The following is a 21,729-nucleotide window of genomic DNA, read 5'->3' on the forward strand; positions in this document are numbered from 1 at the left end:
ATTTTGGATTGAGGGACTAATTCGCTTATGCATAGCGCCCCGAAGAAGGCGATCGCAAATGCAGTAGACAGTAGTGTTGCTTCAAATTGTGAGTGTCATGTTAATGGTGTTGGGGATATGATGTGAGAAATCAGTTTTAGTGACACGGGACTCTACACTCCTGACTTGGCTGACCCCTTTTCTACCCTTTTACGGATTGTCTGATGATGAATCTCTTTGTCACATCTCCCCAATTCAGTAGTTGGAAGTGAAATGCTACTCCGGTCAGACACCGCTGCGCTGACACCCCTGATATGCCCCTCATCATTAGCTGGTGGAGAAATTCTATGGTGACTTGTAATCTGGCTTGTTCACATTGGTCAACCCGTCTGCCTGCTACTAGTCGTGTCCACTCTTCCCATGCCTTACCGTATGCTTGCCACGTCGACGGGGCAACTGATGCTCTGATTAATGGCATCAACTATTCGCCACTAGATCCCATAGGGAGGGTGGGCAACTGTTGCCCGATGGGTGCGCGTTGGGGAGGAGCTCTGTGAAAATCTGCCAATTGAATTGTGATAAAGCATTAGCAGCAGCTTTAGACCCCTCAGCATCGTGGCTAGCGCGGACCCATACATTGTGTTTTAGGCACAGGAATGCTAGCCGGCGTAGTAGGCCTAGCACTGGGAGAGACGATGATGCCATCTTATTAATGCAGTGCGCTAGGCTGGTGTTTTTTGTTATGAAGCGTATATTTTTGTTAGCCAGGCGCGCGCCCCATATTTCTATTGCTACCACTATTGGGAAGAAAAATTATTTTCCAGGCAAGATGCAGCTAAAAATTATTATTAATTTCAAAGCTGGTGGAGGTTGGTATAGATGGCCTAATACAATGAGTACCACACACTGCTACTATGCCCAAAATTATTTTCCAGGCAAGGTGCAGCTAAAAATTATTATTAATTTCAAAACTGGTGGAGCTTGGTATAGATGGCCTAATACAATGAGTACCACACACTGCTACTATGCCCAAAATTATTTTCCAGGCAAGATGCAGCTATAAATTATTATTAATTTCAAACATGGTGGAGCTTGCTATAGATGGCCTAATACAATGAGTACCACACACTGCTACTATGCCCAAAATTATTTTCCAGGCAAGATGCAGCTAAAAATTATTATTAATTTCAAAACTGGTGGAGCTTGGTATAGATGGCCTAATACAATGAGTACCACACACTGCTACTATGCCCAAAATTATTTTCCAGGCAAGATGCAGCTAAAAATTATTAGCAATTTCAAAACTGGTGGAGCTTGGTATAGATGGCCTAAAACAATGAGTACCACACACTGCTACTATGCCCAAAATTATTTTCCAGGCAAGATGCAGCTAAAAATTATTAGTCATTTGAAAGCTGGTGGAGCTTGGTATAGATGGCCTAATACAATGAGTACCACACACTGCTACTATGCCCAAAATTATTTTCCAGGCAAGATGCAGCTAAAAATTATTATTAATTTCAAAACTGGTGGAGCTTAGTATAGATGGCCTAATACAATGAGTACCACACACTGCTACTATGCCCAAAATTATTTTCCAGGCAAGATGCAGCTAAAAATTATTATTAATTTCAAAGCTGGTGGAGCTTGGTATAGATGGCCTAATACAATGAGTACCACACACTGCTACTATGCCCAAAATTTTTTTCCAGGCAAGATGCAGCTAAAAATTATTATTAATTTCAAACATGGTGGAGCTTGCTATAGATGGCCTAATACAATGAGTACCACACACTGCTACTATGCCCAAAATTATTTTCCAGGCAAGATGCAGCTAAAAATTATTATTAATTTCAAACCTGGTGGAGCTTGGTATTGATGGCCTAATACAATGAGTACCACACACTGCTACTATGCCCAAAATTATTTTACAGGCAAGATGCAGCTAAAAATTATTAGTAATTTGAAAGCTGGTGGAGCTTAGTATAGATGGCCTAATAGAATGAGTACCACACACTGCTAACATGCCCAAAATTATTTTACAGGCAAGATGCAGCTAAAAATTATTATTAATTTGAAAGCTGGTGGAGCTTAGTATAGATGGCCTAATACAATGAGTACCACACACTGCTACTATGCCCAAAATTATTTTCCAGGCAAGATGCAGCAAAAAATTATTAGTAATTTGAAAGCTGGTGGAGCTTAGTATAGATGGCCTAATAGAATGAGTACCACACACTGCTAATATGCCCAAAATTATTTTACAGGCAAGATGCAGCTGAAAATTATTATTAATTTCAAAGCTGGTGGAGCTTGGTATAGATGGCCTAATACAATGAGTGCCACACACTGCTACTATGCCCAAAATTATTTTCCAGGCAAGATGCAGCTAAAAATTATTAGTAATTTGAAAGCCGGTGGAGCTTAGTATAGATGGCCTAATAGAATGAGTACCACACACTGCTAATATGCCCAAAATTATTTTACAGGCAAGATGCAGCTAAAAATTAATATTAATTTCAAAGCTGGTGGAGCTTGGTATAGATGGCCTAATACAATGAGTACCACACACTACTACTATGCCCAAAATTATTTTCCGAGCTAGATGCAGATAAAAATTATTTGTAATTTGCAAGCTGGAGGAGCTTAGTATAGATGGACTAAGAATAAGTCCCACACACTGCTACAAGCCCAAAATTATTTTCCGAGCTAGATGCAGATAAAAATTATTACTAATTTGCAAGCTGGTGGAGCTTAGTATAGATGGCCTAATAGATTGATAGATTGATGCTATGCCCAAAAGGTTTTACTTGGCTAGGTGCAGTAAAAAAAATTGTATTCTATACACAGGTGGTGTAGCTTGCAACACAGATACGCTACTCCACTGACTAACACACACTGCAAGAGGCCAAAAAGGATTTGCTTAGCTAGATTTAGCCAAATGCTGTGAAAAACACTTGCACAGCACTGGCACAGACCTGCCTGGCAAAAAAGTCCTAGGAAATGCTGTAAAATAGTCCTCAAAAGGACTGCAATTACAATTAGTCCCTACTCCCAACCTATCTATTTCAGAGCACAGACCTGCCTGCTAAAAGTCGTAGGAAATGCTGTAACCTAGTCCTCAAAAGGACTGCAATCACAACTATTCCCTGCTCCCAAGCTATCTGTATATTTCAGAGAAAATTGGCTTGAAATTAACACTGAAAGTATAGCACACACAGCAACAGCGGTGCCGCCTAACACGCAGCTGCAGCAGTGAGAAAATGGTGGCGACGGGGAAATGGCTGGGACTTATAGGGCAAGGACATGTGACATACACAGCCAATGACACATGCCCTTGCTTGTGTGAAAAAAAGCAGTTCGCTCCGTGTGTGCGCTGCTGATAGGCTGACAGATTGCACCTCCCCACTGTAAATGCGGGAAAGAGAAAAAAAAATGGAGATCTTCATTATTTCTGCAGAGATCCATCCCCTGCCCCTCCCCCCGCCCCACTGTACACTCAAACTGCGTATTAACATTGATTATCAGCATTACTGTGAAAAAATCCAGTTATGATTTTGGTGCACGAACAGTTATCGAACATAACCTCGAACAGCCGGCATTTTTTCAAATCGTTCGTGTTCGCCGAACGGCTGGAACACCGCTCAAAACAGCTCGAATTTGAGATTGGCGAACAGTTCGAGTCGAACAACGCTCATCTCTATGTATAAACTTAAATGCTTATTGAATGAAGCATATCAGGTGATGTGTAATTGTGTGATGAGGGAGAGTATGGCCTAAGTATACAACTCTCTTCATCAAGGTGTGCAGAATTATTAGGCACCTTGTTTTCCTCAGGCAAAATGAGCCAAAAAAAGAGATTGAAAGAGATCTGAAAAGTCTAAAATTGTTGAAACTTTTATAGAGGGTTGCAGCACTCTTGGAATTGCTAAGATATTGGGATGTGATCACACAACCATCAAAAATTTTGTTGCAAATAGTGAACAGGGTAAAAAAATGTGTTGATAAAATAAGACGCACATTAACGGTTAAATTTTTGAAAATAATCAAACATGAAGTGACGAGGAACCCATTATCCTCCAATGCTTTCATGTTCCAGAACTGCAACCTCCCTGAAGTGATCAGAAGTACAAGGTGTTCAGTGCTCAAAGAAATGGACAATGTATGAAAGGCTGAAACCCGACCACCACTGAACAAGACACAGAAGTAGAAATATCAAAACTGGGCCAACAAATATCTGAAGACAGAATTTTCAAAGGTTTTATGGACTGAAGAAATGAGAGTGACTCTTGATAGACCAGATGTATGGGCCCATAGCTGGATCAGTAACGGACACAGACTTCCACCTCGACTCGGATGTCAGCAAGGTGTAGGTGGGGCACTGCTATTGACAAGTATTATTAAAAATGAGCTAGTTGGACTTTTTCAAGTTGAAGATGGACTCCCAAACCTACTGACGGTTTTTAGAAGACACTTTCTTCAAGCATTCATGTTAAAAAAAGCAGAGAGCGTCAGCTTACCAACAAAAGTAGCACCTGTGCCAAGGAGAGGAACAACACACGGAGCCGCCTAGTTCTTGGCTGCAGCAGCAAACATAGGAAAGAAGTTCTCCAGTGATGAATCCTTAGGTGAGTAAAACTAGTAATTTATTTCAAAAATTACTTAAAAACAGGAATAGCAGTACATAGGAGACCAGACTACAGGGGTAATACCAGAACCTATTGCATTTAGACGTGAATCATGATTAAGGCTTTAGGCCGAAATTCATAGGTTGAGGTATTTCCCCTGTAGTCTGGCCTGCTATACTCTGCTATTACTGTTTTTAAGAATAAAATTACTGGAAAAATAATGAGCGAAACATAGGGCTTTAACTGGTTAGAAACAATTCAAGGTATTGAATTTGCACTCACCTTGACAAGTTGCAACCTGCAACTAAATTTAAGTATACACCAGCTGCTGCAGAACCGTCGATCACTGGGATCAGGAAACAATAAAGGAAGAGAGACCGGTTTTCACTGCGCTGCTGGCTGTCCATGTGGAGGAAACATACCGTCTGGTTCCATAGAGGGTTTTTTACATCACTTTTTATTAGTTCATTGTCTGTTACAAGTTAAAATCATCAAATTTATTCCTGTTTTTAAATAATTTTTAAAATAAATTATTAATTTTACTCACCTAAGGATCCATCACTGGAGAACTTCTTTCCTATTCAAGCAATGGTACGGGAAAAGTCTGTATCTTTCAAGAAAACTCTGATTTTTATGCATGACCATCCTCCATCACATGTATAGAAGTCTTCATTGCTCAGCTGCCAGTAAAGGATAAAATAATAATGACATGGCTCCTTCCTCATCTGATCTAAACCCTATTTAGAACTTGTGGACCCTTCTTGAACAGGAGATTTATGGTGAAAGAAAACAGGACACCTCTCTGAACAGTGTCTGGGAGGCTGTGGTTGGTGCTGCCCAAAAAGGTTATCATCAACAGAATAAGAAACTGACAGACTCCATGGCTGAAAGGCTTATGACTGGTATTGAAAAGAAGGGGGGCAATATTGGTCACTGATATTGTTTTTGAAATTTCAGAAAATGCATCCTTGTTCATTTTGAGTTGTTTGGTTATTATTTTCGTGATGCCTCCTCTGCCAGAAGCCCACAGAACCAATCCGGAAGACAGTTCCTTTTATTTTCATACTATTTTTGTCTTGCGCGTATGTATATCTTTTTGTTACTTAAAGTTTTTGGAACTTTGAAAGCACTGCACCCTTTTTCATAAGTTAAATTTTTACATTTTATAAGTTTGATCCTTGCTGCTCTTAATGTATCCACAACCTTATAGAGGGAAAGTATATGTGACATGCAGAAGTAGTGCTGTTGCAGAGTGTGACATGCAGAAGTAGTGCTGTTGCTTTAAAAGTATTGAGCAACTATTAGAAGTAACACAAGCACATGAGACAGGAAGTGTTGTGCTTCAGAAGCATCCAGTAACTAGAGGGGTTAACACAGTCACAGAAGAAGGGGAGTGTTTTAGCAGAGCCCCAGGGGGATTGTGGGAAAGTTGTTTACTGTCTGTCTGGAGCCGAAGAGAAAGGTGGTGTGTGTGTTCTGTATCTCACAGAAGCGCCCCTGCAAGTGAAAAGGATTCAAGTCAGGAGTGAAGCTAAGCACAGGTCAGGTAGAGTTCCTGAACTAGTAGTGCAGAGTATTGTCAGGCAGAAAGATAAGGACTGGAAGAAATGGTGTCACAGGGATCATCTCTCTCAGCAAACCCTCCCCCCATCCTCCATCAGACAGTGCTGTAACGAATGCTGTGTTCATTAATGTACATTTGCATTAAAACTGTGCTGTCTTGTACTACTGGGAAGATGGTGAACTGCTATGCTGCTAAGGAAACTGTACTGTTTGTCACTGGAGCCTGTTGCTCATAAGACTTAACTTGCACTGGCTGTGTGGCTTCTTATTAAATGCCACTGTTCTACCGTTTATGAGGACCCTTTTCAAGTGTGACTGGTCACCAAGTGAAATAACCTACGTGTCTGTGACTGAGGGTCAATACCCCTGTGTGCCTGAGAGAAGCTGCAGCACATGGTCTATGGTCGCCCTGAGTAACGGTTCCCCCAGGATTCCAAAGAATTCATGTAACCTGTCTAGCCCCTATCTGAACCTAGCGGCATGCATGTAACATTGGTGGCCCGTACGGGGAATCCTGAGCGAGAATTAGCATGTGGAGGGAGTAGAGGAAAAGTGTCTGGAAAAAACACAGCAGTACAGCACCTCAACTCAACTCTGCTACACCAGTTAAAGGGGAGCAGTCCTAAAGAAAAAGTCACTAGCAGCAATGGATGTGGAAATACAAATGGACAAAATTAGTGAGCCGCTTCTTCAGTTAACCTGTGAAGAATTGAGAACAGTAGCAGAACATATAAAGATGTCAGAAGAACGGATTTCTAAAGCACACAACAACAGGCAACTGTTAGCTGCCATTAATGCAAAAATGGATGAGCTGGGAGAGAAAGAAGCTGAAGACGTCATGGGGACATTCCTGCAGGAACTAACACAGTTTCTAACCAGGTTGAAGTTGGAGGATAGACGGGCGGCACCAATTACCAAAAGCTGGAATCTCCGTCCACAGACTGAACTACAGGAATTGAAAGAACAATTCAAAGCCCTAACAACAGCCCTGCAGGAATCGACCAAAACCTCTGAACAGGTGATAGACTCAGACAGGACCTTTAACCTGCTCGGGTTAGATAAATCAGGGAGACAGTCCTCTCTAACACCCCAAATCACCACAATGAAAGAATGCAAGATCCTGGGACAGATTGCAGAGTGTGAACAGAAAGAGAGACTGTCTTATATGAACTTGTTGCACCAAATTGATGCAGGCTTACAGAAAGGCTACCAGCCAGATGAGATTGTTGAGGGGGTGGTGAAAGCGATCAGCCCAGGACTGAACCTCTGTAGTATGCTAGAAATGAAAAGTCAATTGACCTTGCAACAGCTGAAGATGATTTTAAAAGGGCACTATAAAGAAGAGAGTACTTCAGAATTGTTCCACTGACTCATTAACCTCTCAAAGAAAAATAATGAATCACCTCAAAATTTCTTGTTCAGAGCAAATGAACTGAAGGATAGACTGTTGTTTGCATCCGGAGATGTAGAAGTGGAAGAGAAGTTTGCTGCTGGATTAGTCCAGAAGAAGTTCTTGAGATCATTGGGAACGGGATTAATCAGCAAAGATATCAACTTCCAGGTGAAACAGTACCTACAAGATCCTGCCATTTTGGATGAAGTCCTAATTGAAAAAATGAATGAGGCCGCTAGTTTGGAGTCAGAGAGCGAACAGAAGTTAAAGAAAGGCTCTGCTCCTAAAATCACCAAAATGAGTCAGCTGAAGTTGGAGACCCCCGGTGGCCAGTCCGAAGATCATCATAGAGACCCTTCAGTGCCACCTCTGAGAGGGAAGCTTAAATCACCAACAAAAGAGAGGCCTGCCAGCGCTGACTGGGAGGAAGTAATAGAAGAACTGCGAGCCGAGTTGATGGAGGTGTAAAAGTTAATTCATTCCAGGCCAGAACCGGTATCCCTCAGATCCAGGAGTGGGTTCCAAAACAGAAGATACCCAGGTTGTGAAGCGTGCCATTCATCAAATCAGAGTACGATGTGTGTCCACTGTCTAAGATGTGGTGAGGAAGGACATTATGTCAAGAAATGCCAATGGTCACAGTCGTTTGGGTTAAAAGACAGGAGGGTACCAATGCGGGGTGACTGGTAACCGCGACACGGAGGAAACCCCAGAAGCCAATCCAAATCTCACCAAACCCGAGAACGGCGCATGAGGTAAAACGGCTGAGTCAGTACTACCCCCAAGTGTGTTCCCGTCTACAACAGCTGCAAGGGAGAAAGGGGCATCAGTTACTTAATGCCCAGTGCGGAGGTCAAACAATGTACTTCTGGGAGGAGCATTCCTCAGTCAGTAAAGATAACCTAATCAGCCTCATTAGTGAAAGGTGCTTTACACACTGCCAGCTAGATGGACTCCTAGTAAAAGCACTGTGGGACACAGGAGCCCAAGCGAGCCTTTTAAATGAAGAATGGAGAAGGAGCTACCAGCCACACACTTGCCTTTGGTCACTAAAAGATCTCTTGGGACCAGTGGAACTCCACGGCAAAGCCATCAACCAGACCGAAATCCCTTTCATAGGCTGGGTGGAAGTGACTTTCCAACTCAGGGCCACTAAGAACAGCAACATCATTGAGCTTTTGGTACCTTTTCTCGTGACCAGTGATCAAAATGTGGCAGAGGATCCTATCCTGGGTTATAATGTAATCAGTGAGGTCATCACGAAACACAAGACAGGGGAGTTGGTGGTGGATGCAATTGCCACATCACTCGCCATACCCAAAGGCGTGGTGGAAAACGTGATTCAAAGATTAAAGAAAGCACAGAATACAATGGACCTAAAAGAAGTCAAGGTAGGCTTGCGCCCAAACATCATCCCTGCAAACCAAATGGTGGGGGTGTGATGTGTGGAGTCGGGGTAGAACCGGGAAGAAAAGTCCAGAAAAAACTGTTCGTGCCAAAAGACTCCTCAGAACTTCCCGAAGGCCTAGTTCACGGTGAGACTGTGCTTACGATTCCTACTGGTGGGTTTGCTTGAGTGACAGTACCGGTGATGAATACTACGAAACACGAAATTAGCCTGAATCCAAAGACTGTGTTATGTCACATCAAAACCGTTAAAACAGTATATCCAGCCAGTGTGACACAAGCCCAGGGGTCTACAGTGAATTCAGTCTCCCCACCAAGGAACATGAGTTGCCCAGAGGAGGAAATTGCGCAACCCATCTCGGGGTCCTGGGATCCCCCCAGTACCCCTGGAACACTTGTGTGCTGAAGATCTAGCGGTAGCAAAACAGATACTGAGAGAAGAGTGTCATGCGTTCTCCAAAGATAACTCTGATATAGGCTGTATCCCGTCGTTGCATTTGAAAATCAATTTGAAAGACACGACCCCAGTAACCAGAAGTTACATGTCTGTGCCAAAACTATTACATCGTGAAGTGAAAGAATATTTACAAGATCTCATCAACAGAGGTTGGGTCCAAAAGTCAAAGTCATCTTATTCCTCTCCTATTGTCTGTGTTAGGAAGAAGGCCGGTACGTTGAGACTCTGTTGTGATTACTGGGAACTAAACTGAAAGTCAGTACCTAATCGACACCCGATACCAAACCTATCAGGAAACACCTGTTTCTCTGTCCTCGATCAGGGTAAGGCATACCACCAAGTGTTTGTCGAAGAGTCCAGTTGACCCTTGCCCGTTTGGGCTCAGTTCAGCTCCGGCAGAATTCCAGAGAAGCATGGAGACATGTTTAGAAGGATTGAGGGACGATATCTGCCAGCCGTACTTGGATGACAATGTGGTACACAGCAAAACCTTCCGGGAGCATGTTGAACACGTAAGGACCGTATTACAATGGTATCAACAACATGGAGTTAAGTTGACCCCAAAGAAGTGTTAAGTGTTCAAAAGACAAGTCGATTTCTAGGGAAAATTGTGTCTGGAGAAGGATATACCATGGACCCAGCAGAAATCGATTCAGAACTGGCCTTAAAAGACAAGCAGCCCTCTACTGTCGGGGAGTTGAGGCAGATATTATGATTCCTCTCCTAGTATCGTACTTACGTTCGGAACTTCTCCATGATTGCCGTCCCACTACATGTCCTCTGGGGGGGGGGAGACAGAGAAAACAACCCCACAGAGAAAAAGAAGAACATGGGTAGGACAGGGCTTAAAAGAAACAACGCCGTTTTGTCCCAACAGCCCATTCTCTGGACAGCAGACCACCAAGAGGTATTGAAAGAACTAGTCGACTACCTGGTAAAACCACCCATCTTGGGATATCCTTATTTCAATTTACCATTTGTTCTTCATTGTGACGCTTCTCAAGTTGGACTGGGAGTTGCCCTGTATCAGCATCAAGATGGAAAATTGAGGGTCATCGGTTACGGTTCTAGAACGTTGACAGATGCCGAGAAGAATTACCATCTACATTCCGGAAAATTGGAGTTCCTGGCATTGAAATGGGCTATCTGTGAACAATTTAGAGATTATCTTTACTACAGCAAAGAGTTTGAGGTATACACTGACAACAATCCTTTGACCTATGTCCTTACTACAGCCAAACTGAATGCAATGGGTCAGAAATGGGTCGCTAAACTAGCTGACTTCAATTTCAGCATCAAGAACAGGCCCGGAAAATGCAATGCGGATGCTGACGGATTGTCAAGAATTTCACTAGAGCCTGAGGAGTTCATGCAAGAATGCTTTGAGGAAGTCAGTTTGGAAGCAATTAAGAGCACTACCCAAGCACTACAAGCTTTTCAGGAGGAAGACACACCATTGTGGTGTCCGTTGACGGTGGAAACCACCATAAAAGAGAGAGAGCAAGATCACCCCCGGTCTATTCAACAACTACCAAAAGGGGAAATGAGTAGAGCACAATGGGAAGATCAGATAATTGGTAGAATACTACTTTATGTGGACCAAAATCGATTTCCAAGTAAACGAGAGAGAGACAATGAGTCACCAGCAGTATCTGCATTAATTAAAGAATGGACGAAGCTCTACCTCAGTGAAGACGGTATCCTATATCGTAAAGGAGGACAAAACCGGCAATTGGTACTACCCAGAGTATTCCGTAGGTTGGTCTTCAAAGAACTCCATGAAAACATGGGACACCTGGGAGTGGAAAGGACAACAAATTTGATCCGTGAATGTTTCTTCTGATAGTACATGCAGAGAGATATTGAGAGGTACGTGACCCGGGAGTGTGGGTGTCTGAAAGATAAACGTCCCAACACATCAACCTGGGCACCTATGGGCAACATCCAAACTACGTATCTGTTTGAGATGGTCTTAATAGACCTTCTACATCTCGAGATGTGCAAGGGTGGTTACGAATACATCTTGGTGGTGATGGACCATTTCAATCGATTTGCTGAAGCATATGCCACCACCAATAAATCAGGTCGAACAGCGGCAGAGAAGATCTTCAATGATTTTACTTTGAGGTTTGGGTTCCCTACAAGGTTACACCACGACCAAGGAAGAGAATTTGAGAACCAGCTCTTTGCCAAGCTAGGAAAGTACTGTAGAATGCAGAGATCCCACACAATGCTCTATCACCCAGAGGGTAATGGACAATTGGAACGTTTTAACCGGACATTATTGTCGATGTTGCGCACTTTAACAGCTGATGAGAAGAAAGACTGGAAGAGTTCTCTGTCAAAAGTGGTACATGCCTATAACTGTACAAAGAGCGATGCAACGGGTTACTTACCCTTTTTCCTATTGTATGGACGATCACCAAGACTGCCAATCGACATCATGTTCGATACTCCGGTGTCAGAGACTTACAGAACGTATCCGGAGTACGTTCGGAAATGGAAGGAACGGATGGCTGAGGCATACAACATAGCGTCCAAAGTGGTTATGCAAGGACAGAGCAAGAGTAAGGTGTACTATGATCAAAAATGTTATGGAGCAGAATTGGCACCAGGAAGCCAGGTGCTAGTCAAGAATGTACGTGAGAAAGGCAGGACAGGAAAACTTTGTTCATACTGGGAAGACAAGGTGTATGTGGTTGTAAGGATTGACAGCCCAGTGTAAGAAATCCGATCGGAAAAGGGAGACAAGAAAACTAGAATAGTCCATAGGAATTTACTACTACCCTGTGATTAACTCCCACCACAACAAGACTTCCCAGCAGTAGACAGACATCGTCCGAGATTGACTAAGGGACCAACACAGACTGAAGCTCCGGAGGTGGATAGTGACCTTGAAAGTTTCGATGGAGAAGAACACACTGTTGTATTTGTCGGACTGGCAAGGAGAGAGATGTACCATCCTCAGGAGAGTGAACTAAGTCCTGAGGCTCCAGAGTTCATACCAAGAAATACAGATGAAGTCCAATTCAGATCTGATGATCGAACACCGGCCACTGAAGAGACCAATCGACACTCAGGAGGAGCGGAATTACCAGACTGTGCGGAAACAAGCGACTCAGGAGAAGTACAGAAACTTACAGAGGCAGCTCCAAGAGCATCTGAGGAAGCACGGGAAATGAGAGCGGCGGAAGAACCTTCTGTGACCGAAGAACCCGTGGTCTCTGAGGAACAACCCACCAGGAGGATGTCTACTCAAGAAGTGAGGAGGCCTGTGATGCTGACGTATGAGACACTTGGTGAACTGAGTCAAGTGCCAAGGACTGTCGACAGGAAACAGGTATCTCTGCCTGTGGAGCAGGTAAGCCCACTTGAGTGGTATTCACCACCGAGAGGCAGTATGGAAGATGTTGCCTGGTGGAAAGACTTGTTTTCATGCTTTGATTTTCCTTAAAAGACTTTTTAGAAACAAAGAACTGTTAAAGCATAGAGAGAGAGAGCTTGTTGAAGACGTACGAAAAGTCCAGCTATAGAGATGCTGATTGTTTTAATTGTGTTAATTGTTTATTTCTTACAGGCATCCTACAAGAAAAAGATCGTAAGATTAAGTTATCAATGTTTCTGAATGTTATACCAATTTCACAATGCCAATTTGTATATAAAGTTATCCAACTTTCACCACTGTCTCAGAATTGGTCAGATTGACTAATTAAGAAAATAATGTCGAGGACGACATTCAAAAAGGAGGGAAGTGCGTGACATGCAGAAGTAGTGCTGTTGCAGAGTGTGACATGCAGAAGTAGTGCTGTTGCTTTAAAAGTATTCAGCAACTATTAGAAGTAACACAAGCACATTAGACAGGAAGTGTTGTGCTCCAGAAGCAAACAGCAACTAGAGGGGTTAACACAGTCACAGGAGAAGGGGAGTGTTTTAGCAGAGCCCCAGGGGGATAGTGGGGAAGTTGTTTACTGTCTGGCTGGAGCAGAAGAGAAAGGTGGTGTGTGTTCGGTATCTCACAGAAGCGCCCCTGGAAGTGAAAAGGATTCAAGTCAGGAGTGAAGTTAAACACAGGTCAGGTAGAGTTCCTGAACTAGTAGTGCAGAGTATTGTCAGGCAGAAAGATAAGGACTGGAAGAAATGGTGTCACAGGGATCATCTCCCTCAGCAAACCCTCCCCCTATCCTCCATTTCACTGTGCTGTAAAGAATGCTGTGTTCATTAATGTGCCTTTGAATTAGAACTGTGCTGTCTAGTACTACTGGGAAGATGGTGAACTGCTGTGCTGCTAAGGAAACTGTACTGTTTGTCACTGGAACCTGTTGCTCATAAGACTTAACTTGCACTGGCTGCGCGGCTTCTTATTAAATGCTACTGTTCTACCGTTTATGAGGACTTTTGTTAAGTGTGTTTGGTCAGCAAGTGAAACAACCTACGTGTCTGTGACTGAGGGTCAATACCCCTGTGTGCCTGAGAGAAGCTGCAGCACATGGTCTATGGTCGCCCTGAGTAACGGTTCCCCCAGGATTCCAAAGAATTCATGTAACCTGTCTAGCACCTATCTGAACCTAGCGGCGTGCGTGTAACATATAGTCTAACTGTGATGCCATGTGTATGACAGGGTACAAGCAGTGCACCTGTTGGGCGCTTGGAATGTTAGTTGTACGTATGCACTAGTGTGTCACCCAGGCGTCTCGCTGGCCTAACAAAACAGCAAGTGGAACAGCAAGATTTGTGTTGTGAATGTGTGAATTGGCTAAAGGGTGTGCTTAGTTTACTGTCAGCCTATTGCAATAGGTGAGTGGACAAGTGATTGTGAGAAGAGTCCCCCTTTACAGTAGCATTCGAGTCACGTATGAAGTGTTCATGATCATGAAACCAAGTATATATTATTAAACTTACACAAAAATACAGATCATTCCAGTTGTTATTTAAACTAAGAAGTATAGCTATATGTTCCTCCAAGGATAGTCAGTCTCAAAAAACTTGAAAAGGGCCGGTACCATGCAAATTCTTTGTGCTCTCACTGTCTTTACAGAGGCTGTAGTCCTCCTTTCTGCACACACAGCAGCCTCTTCCTCCTTTCTGCGCACATAGCAGCCTCCTCCTCCACTCTGCACATACAGCAGCCTCCTACTCTTCTCTGCACACACTGCAAAATCCTTCATCTCTCATTGAACAGAGCAGTCATCTCCATCTCTTCTTCATATACATAGCAGCATCCTCCTCTCTTCACAAAGAGCAGAATCCTCCTCTTTTCATACATAGTAAGCTCCTCCTCTTCTCAGTGAAGAGATCATTCATCTCCTCTTTTTTGCATTCACAGCAGCCTCCTCCTCTTCCTCCTCTCTGCACACATAGCAGCCTCCTTCTCCTCTCAGTGCCCACAGCAATCATTTCCTCTCTGCAAATACAAGTGTTCTCTTTCTCTTCTCCGCATCCACAATATCTTTATTCCAACCATGAACTTTATGTAAAGTAAGTGTATAAGAAGCCAATTTCCTTTGTAAAATCACAAAACTATATATTTTAAGCAACTAAACTATCAATGCCAAGAAGAAAATTATTACGCAATTGACATATCTAGTACTAAGTTAAATGAAACTTAGTAAAGGGAGTTGTGGTAATTTAGTGAGTTTATATCACATCAAGTTTTTCTGGCTGCCTGAATATGGCAAGCACAGCACTCAACAGCCCCATAAAAGAGTGAACGGAGCACCAATTCGACACTGCCGCTCTAATTTAATGGGGATAAGAGTGTCCCCTTCTGTTGATTGGCACGGTCTCCCAGCAATTTATAACTTATACTGTGCTTTGTCATAATTTATTTTCATTGCTAACCAGGTCCCAGGTAATAACTAACTCAGTGTCACTACCCCCTTCTTCCTCAACAATAATTTGGATTGTATTTCTCTCCTGTCACCAGAACTAAACTACTTAAAGAGGTTGTCCACTACTTTAACACTGATGGCCCATCCTTAGGATAGGTCATTAAACTCTGATCGGTGCAGGTGCGACACCCAGCACCCCCGCCGATCAACTGTTCTCAGTGTTGCCGGCAGCTGTAACTGACCAGTTACGGAGCTGCACAGGTCAATCTACTACATTGTGGCCACGGCTGGGTTCTGCACATCAGCCCCTATTCAAATCAGTAGGGGGCAGATGTGTAGTACCTGGCCGAGGCAACTATACAGTAGATAGAGCTGTGCAGCTCCGTTACTGATCAGGCAGAGGGTGCCACCACGACTGGGCATGTGCGGGAGGGGGGCCTGCCAGGACTGCACATTCAGGTGAAATGTATTGTGGCGCAGAGACCTGCTAGGTCCCTGCACTGCAATACACACAGCTGGCCAATCAGAGGCAGGCAGCAGACAGTGGCTTGCCAGAGATGCGCGGCACATTTTATTATTATTTATTATTATAGCGCCATTTATTCCATGGCGTTTTACATGTGATAGGGATATACATAGCAAAAACATTTACATAATCTTAATAAAATGAGTCAGCGACTGGTACAGGAGGAGCGAGGACCCTGCCCGCGAGGGCTCACAGTCTACAAAGGATGGGTGAGGATACAATAGGTGGGGGTAGAGGAGGTCATGCAGTAATGTGGTGGAGCGGTGGTTACTGCAGGTTGTAGGCTTGTCGGAAGAGGTAGGTCTTCAGGTTTATTTTGAAGGTTTCCATGGTAGGCGAGAGTCTGATGTGTTGGGGTAGAGAGTTCCAGAGTAGGGGGGATGCGCGGGGGAAATCTTGTATGCGATTGTGGGAAGAGGAGATAAGAGGGGAGTAGAGAAGGAGATCTTGTGAGGATCGGAGGTTGCGTGCAGGTAAGTACCGGGAGACTAGGTCACAGATGTATGGAGGAGACAGGTTGTGGATGACTTTGTATGCCATGGTTAGGGATTTGAACTGGAGTCTCTGGGCAATGGGGAGCCAGTGAAGGGATTGACAGAGGGGAGAGGTCGGGGAACAGCGGGGGGACAGGTGGATTAGTCGAGCGGCAGAGTTTAGGATAGATTGGAGGGTGCAAGAGTGTTGGAAGGGAGGCCACAGAGCAGGAAGTTGCAGTAGTCAAGGCGGGAGATGATGAGGGCATGCACTAGTGTTTTTGCAGAGTCTTTGCTGAGGAATGCACGGATCCGGGAGATGTTTTTGAGTTGGAGTCGGCAGGAAGTGGAAAGGGCTTGGATATGTGGTTTGAAGGAGAGATCAGAGTCCAGGGTTACCCCAAGGCAGCAAGCTTGTGGGACTGGGGAGAGTGAGCAGCCATTGACGTTATTACTGGCAATGACGTCATGCGCTGCCCGTACCGGCATGCTGAAGTCAGCTGCCACCTCCTGCGACGGCTGCAGAAGAGGACACTGTGCAGCGTGGGAGTGTAAAAATGTGAGTAGAATCATTTATTTCTTTTTAAAATTTGTTGGAGAAGAATGGAAGGGGACCAGGAGGGGGGACATTATATCAGAATGGGGTTATTATACCAGAATGGAGACATTATACCGAGACGGGGGACATTATACCTGAATGGGGATTATGCCATCAAAATTCAGTGGACATTGCTTTAATGTAAATGGGTAGCTTACGGGCCACAAATAGTAATGACTGTCTTGTATCATAGAATCATAGAATCATAGAATCATAGAATGGTAGAGTTGGAAGGGACCTCCTGGGTCATCTGGTCCAACCCCCTGCTCAAAGCAGGATTCACTAGATCATCTCAGACAGATGTCTGTCCAGCCTCTGTTTGAAGACGTCCATTGAAGGGGAACTCACCACCTCTCGTGGCAGCCTGTTCCACTCATTAATCACCCTAACTGTCAAAAAGTTTTTTCTAATATCTAATCTGTGTCTCCTCCCATTTAGTTTCATCCCATTGCTTCTAGTCTTTCCTTGTGCAAATGAGAATAAAGATGATCCTTCTACAATGTGACAGCCCTTGACATATTTGTAGACAGCTATTAAGTCTCCTCTCAGTCTTCTTTTTTGCAAGCTAAACATTCCCAAATCCTGCAACCGTTTCTCATAGGACATGGTTTGCAGACCAGTCACCATTCTGGTCGCTCTTCTCTGAACTTGCTCCAGTTTGTCTATGTCTTTTTTAAAATGTGGTGCCCAAAACTGTACACAGTATTCCAGATGAGGTCTGACCAAAGAGGAGTAAAGACCGATAATGACTTCACGTGATCTAGACTGTATGCTTCTGTTAATACATCCCAGAATTGTATTTGCCTTTTTTGCTGCTGCATCACACTGTTGACTCATGTTCAGTCTATGATCTATTAGTATACCTAAGTCTTTTTCACATGTACTGTTGCTTAGCTCTATTCCTCCCATTCTGTATATACTTTTTTCATTTTTATTGCCCAGATGTAGTACTTTGCATTTTTCCCTGTTAAAAACCATTCTGTTGGTTGCTGCCCACTGCTCCAGTTTATTTAGGTCTTTTTGAATCCTCTCTCTCTCTTCTCTAGTATTAGCTATCCCTCCTAGCTTTGTGTCATCAGCAAATTTAATCAGTTTACCCTCAATTCCTTCATCTAAATCATTGATAAAGATGTTGAACAATACAGGTCCCAGGACGGAGCCCTGTGGTACCCCACTTGAGACAATCATCCAGCTGGATGTGAAGCCATTTACAACCACCCTTTGAGTCCGATCACTAAGCCAGTTATGAATCCACCTAACAGTTGCCTGGTCCATTGCATACTTGGTCATTTTTTCAATAAGGATGGTGTGAGATACTTTGTCAAATGCTTTGCTGAAGTCAAGATATACTATATCTACAGCATTTCCCTGATCCACCCAGTCAGTGATTCTGTCATAGAAGGAAATTAAGTTAGTCTGACATGACTTGTTAGTTACAAACCCATGCTGACTCTGGTTAATCACTTCATTCTTATCCATGTACTTACATACATGTTGTTTAATAATTTGTTCAAAGATCTTTCCTGGTATAGAAGTCAGACTCACCGGCCTATAGTTCCCTGGGTCCACCTTCTTCCCCTTTTTGAAGATAGGAACAACATTTGCTCTTCTCCAGTCTTCTGGGACTTCTCCTGTTCTCCAAGAATTTTCAAAGATTATGGAGAGTGGTTCTAAAATTTCTTCTACGATCTCCTTCAGTACTCTGGGGTGTAATTCATCTGGACCTGGAGACTTGAACTCATTTATGTTAGCTAAATATTCCCTCACAATCTTTCTGTTTACAGATAACTTGGATTCCTCTATTCCTTTAAAAGGACAGTGAAGATCAGTTGATGTTACATTTTCTTTCTGAGAGAAAACAGATGCAAAATAGGAATTAAAAAGTTCGGCCTTCTCAACATCCTCTCTTACCATTTCTCCATTTTCATCCTGTAAAAATCCTATAGCATCTTTGACTTTTCTTTTACTTTTGACATACCCCCAAAATCCTTTTTTATTGCTTTTGACATCTCTTGCAAGCCTTAATTCATTGTCAGCTTTAGCTAACCTGATACGTGCCCTACAGGATCTGCAGACTGCATTATAATCTTCTTTAGATATGCCTCCCTCTTTCCATTTAATAAACATTTCTTTCTTTCTTTTTAGCATGTGTTTAAGTTCTGTGTTCATCCATCCTGGTTTCCTTAAATGCTTCCCATTCTTCCTACTTTTCGGGATTGTTAACGATTGTGCTTTGAGAATTTCATTTTTAAAAATTTCCCATCCTTCCTGGACATTTTTGTCCTTAAGGACATCCAGCCATTGGATCCCTCCTATTCTCTTTCTGAGTCTCTTAAAATCTGCCTTTCTAAAATCTAACCTTGAAGTTTGAGTCTTCACATGTCTTCCTCCTCTAGTTATCCAAAATTCTATAATAGCATGATCGCTGCCTCCTAGGGTCCCAGCCACCTTTACCTCCTCAACCATTTCCTCCCTGTTTATAAGGATTAGATCCAAAGTAGCAGATCCCCTTGTTTTCTCCCCTACCTTTTGGAAGATAAAGTTGTCAGCAAGAGAGGATAAGAATTTGCTTGACCTGTTAGTTTTACTTGAGAGAGATTCCCAACAAATGTCTGGATAGTTGAAATCTCCCATGACCACTACGTCATATTTTTTGGAGAACTTGGTCATTTGATACATAAAGAGTTCATCCATATCTTCAGCTTGCCCAGGTGGCCTGTAGTAAATGCCTACAATGGTGTCCTTTCCGTTGTTCTCTCCTTGTATTCTTACCCAAACAGTTTCCACAGAACTCCCAGTCTCTGAAGCTTCAATCTCTGTGCAGATATACACTTTTCTAACATACAATGCAACACCTCCTCCTCGTTTATCAAGTCTGTTTCTTGCAAATAAGTTGTATCCTTTTAGCCTTTTATTCCAATCATGTGTATCGTCCCACCAAGTTTCAGTGATTCCAATGACATCATATTCCTTTTCCTGCATTAGTAGTTCCAATTCTCCTTGTTTGTTGCCCATGCTTTGTGCATTTGTATAAAAACATTTTAGTTTGTGATTGGTTTCTCTTCCTCCCATATTTTTATTATTTAAATTGTTTTGTCTTTGTTCTTCCTTTCCACTTCCAGTAGCAGAGATCTCAATAGTATTTGTCAGCTGTATGGCTTTTTCTGGCCTTTTGCTTCCCTTCCCACATTGTTCTAGTTTAAAGCTTTTCTGATGAGTGTAGCAAGGCGACTTCCAAATACATGTTTTCCAGTCTTCGTAAGGTGCACCCCATCTCTAGCAAGTAGTCCATCGTATAGGTAATTCATTCCGTGATCCAGAAATCCAAATCCTTGTTGACGGCACCATCGACGTAGCCAGTTGTTCACCTGTAGAATCTTATTCCACCTCATTGTTCCATGGCCATCCACTGGGAGGATGGATGAGAAGACCACCTGCGCTCCCAATTCTTTCACTTTCTTGCCTAAGTCTTCAAAGTCGCTGCAGATGGTTTCCAGGTCCTTTCTTGCGGTGTCATTTGTCCCCACATGTATTAGCAGGAATGGGTAGTGATCTGTAGGTCTGAAGAGTCTTGATATCCTGTCAGACACATCTTTAATTTTTGCTCCTGGAAGACAGCACATTTCTCTTGAGGTTATGTCTGGTCTGCAGATAGCGGCCTCTGTTCCTCTTAACAGGGAATCCCCCATGACCACCACTCTCCGTTTTTTCTTCACAACATTCTTCTTTCTCCATCCAGGAGGATTCTGAGGGCTTACAAGGTTATTCATTGCTGGCAAAGTCTTATTTTGCTGTATTTCTTCATGGTTCTCCTGCGTGAGAGCCTGGTACTGGTTCCTGAGCAGTATGGGTGCTGACTGCCTCTCGATCCTCCTGCTTCTGTGGGTCACATGCTTCCATTCCTCTGTTTCGTCAGGTGCAGTTCGAATTTCTTCTCTTTCTGAATCATGAAGAGATAATTCTGCTCTGTCTAAGAACTCTTCACCTTCCTTAATGATTTTCAAGGTAGTTAACCTCTCTTCTAGATTTCGCAACTTTTCCTCCAACAGGGACACAAGCTTGCATTTCTGGCATGTGAAGTTTGGCTTTTCCACTGGCAAGTCTGTGAACATGTAGCAGGATATGCAGCTCACCAAATGGCTCCTGGACTCTTCCATGTTCTTATTGTTAATGTTCTGAAAACAGTGAAAAAAGCTTAAAAAAAAGCGGTTTACCGATGTCCCCTTTTCAGCTCCAACAGCCAAAATCCAGTGTTCTTTGAGCTCGCGGAGACTCTTCACTTACCCCAAAATGCAGTGGGAATATGCAAATTATCTCCTCAGGACTCCTCCCCTGGTTTTATATTTATCAGTGTTATATTTGAGATGGAATTCCGCATGAAGCCAAGTTCCTTAACTTGAATGGTGGAATTATCTTTACTCTACAGGAAAGTATTCTACTTGGACAGTCTTGGTCATCAACGATGATCATGTCAGAATAAAATAGGAAAAATAATTGTGGTTGAGGTCCAGTTCCACTGCAAGTGTCCCTAGGAATGATCTTTTTACGATAAACTTATAGGTTATACAGGCTATCGATTACCCGACGAACAACCAAAATGCTCATTCGTTCGGTGAAAGGATCTTTTGTGCTGCACAAAGGATCACCATTCTCAGCAACACATCATTCTGTGTAAACAGGACTCCCGCTGCCGAGAACAATGCCAACCTATCAGCACTGAATGATCTATTACAGATCATTCAGTGCGCAACTGAAGAGCAATCTGCCTGTGTAAATAGGCTATTAAATGAAAATAGTTCAAATACAGGAAAATAATAAAAAAAAAGTCAAGCTAGGGGCGCACATAATTTACCATCGGAGCAATCTTGGCAGCTGAA

This window comes from Phyllobates terribilis, unplaced genomic scaffold (assembly GCF_046119375.1).
Source record: "Phyllobates terribilis strain yellow unplaced genomic scaffold, ASM4611937v1 Scaffold_3__8_contigs__length_932513732, whole genome shotgun sequence".
Lineage (NCBI taxonomy): Eukaryota > Metazoa > Chordata > Amphibia > Anura > Dendrobatidae > Phyllobates > Phyllobates terribilis.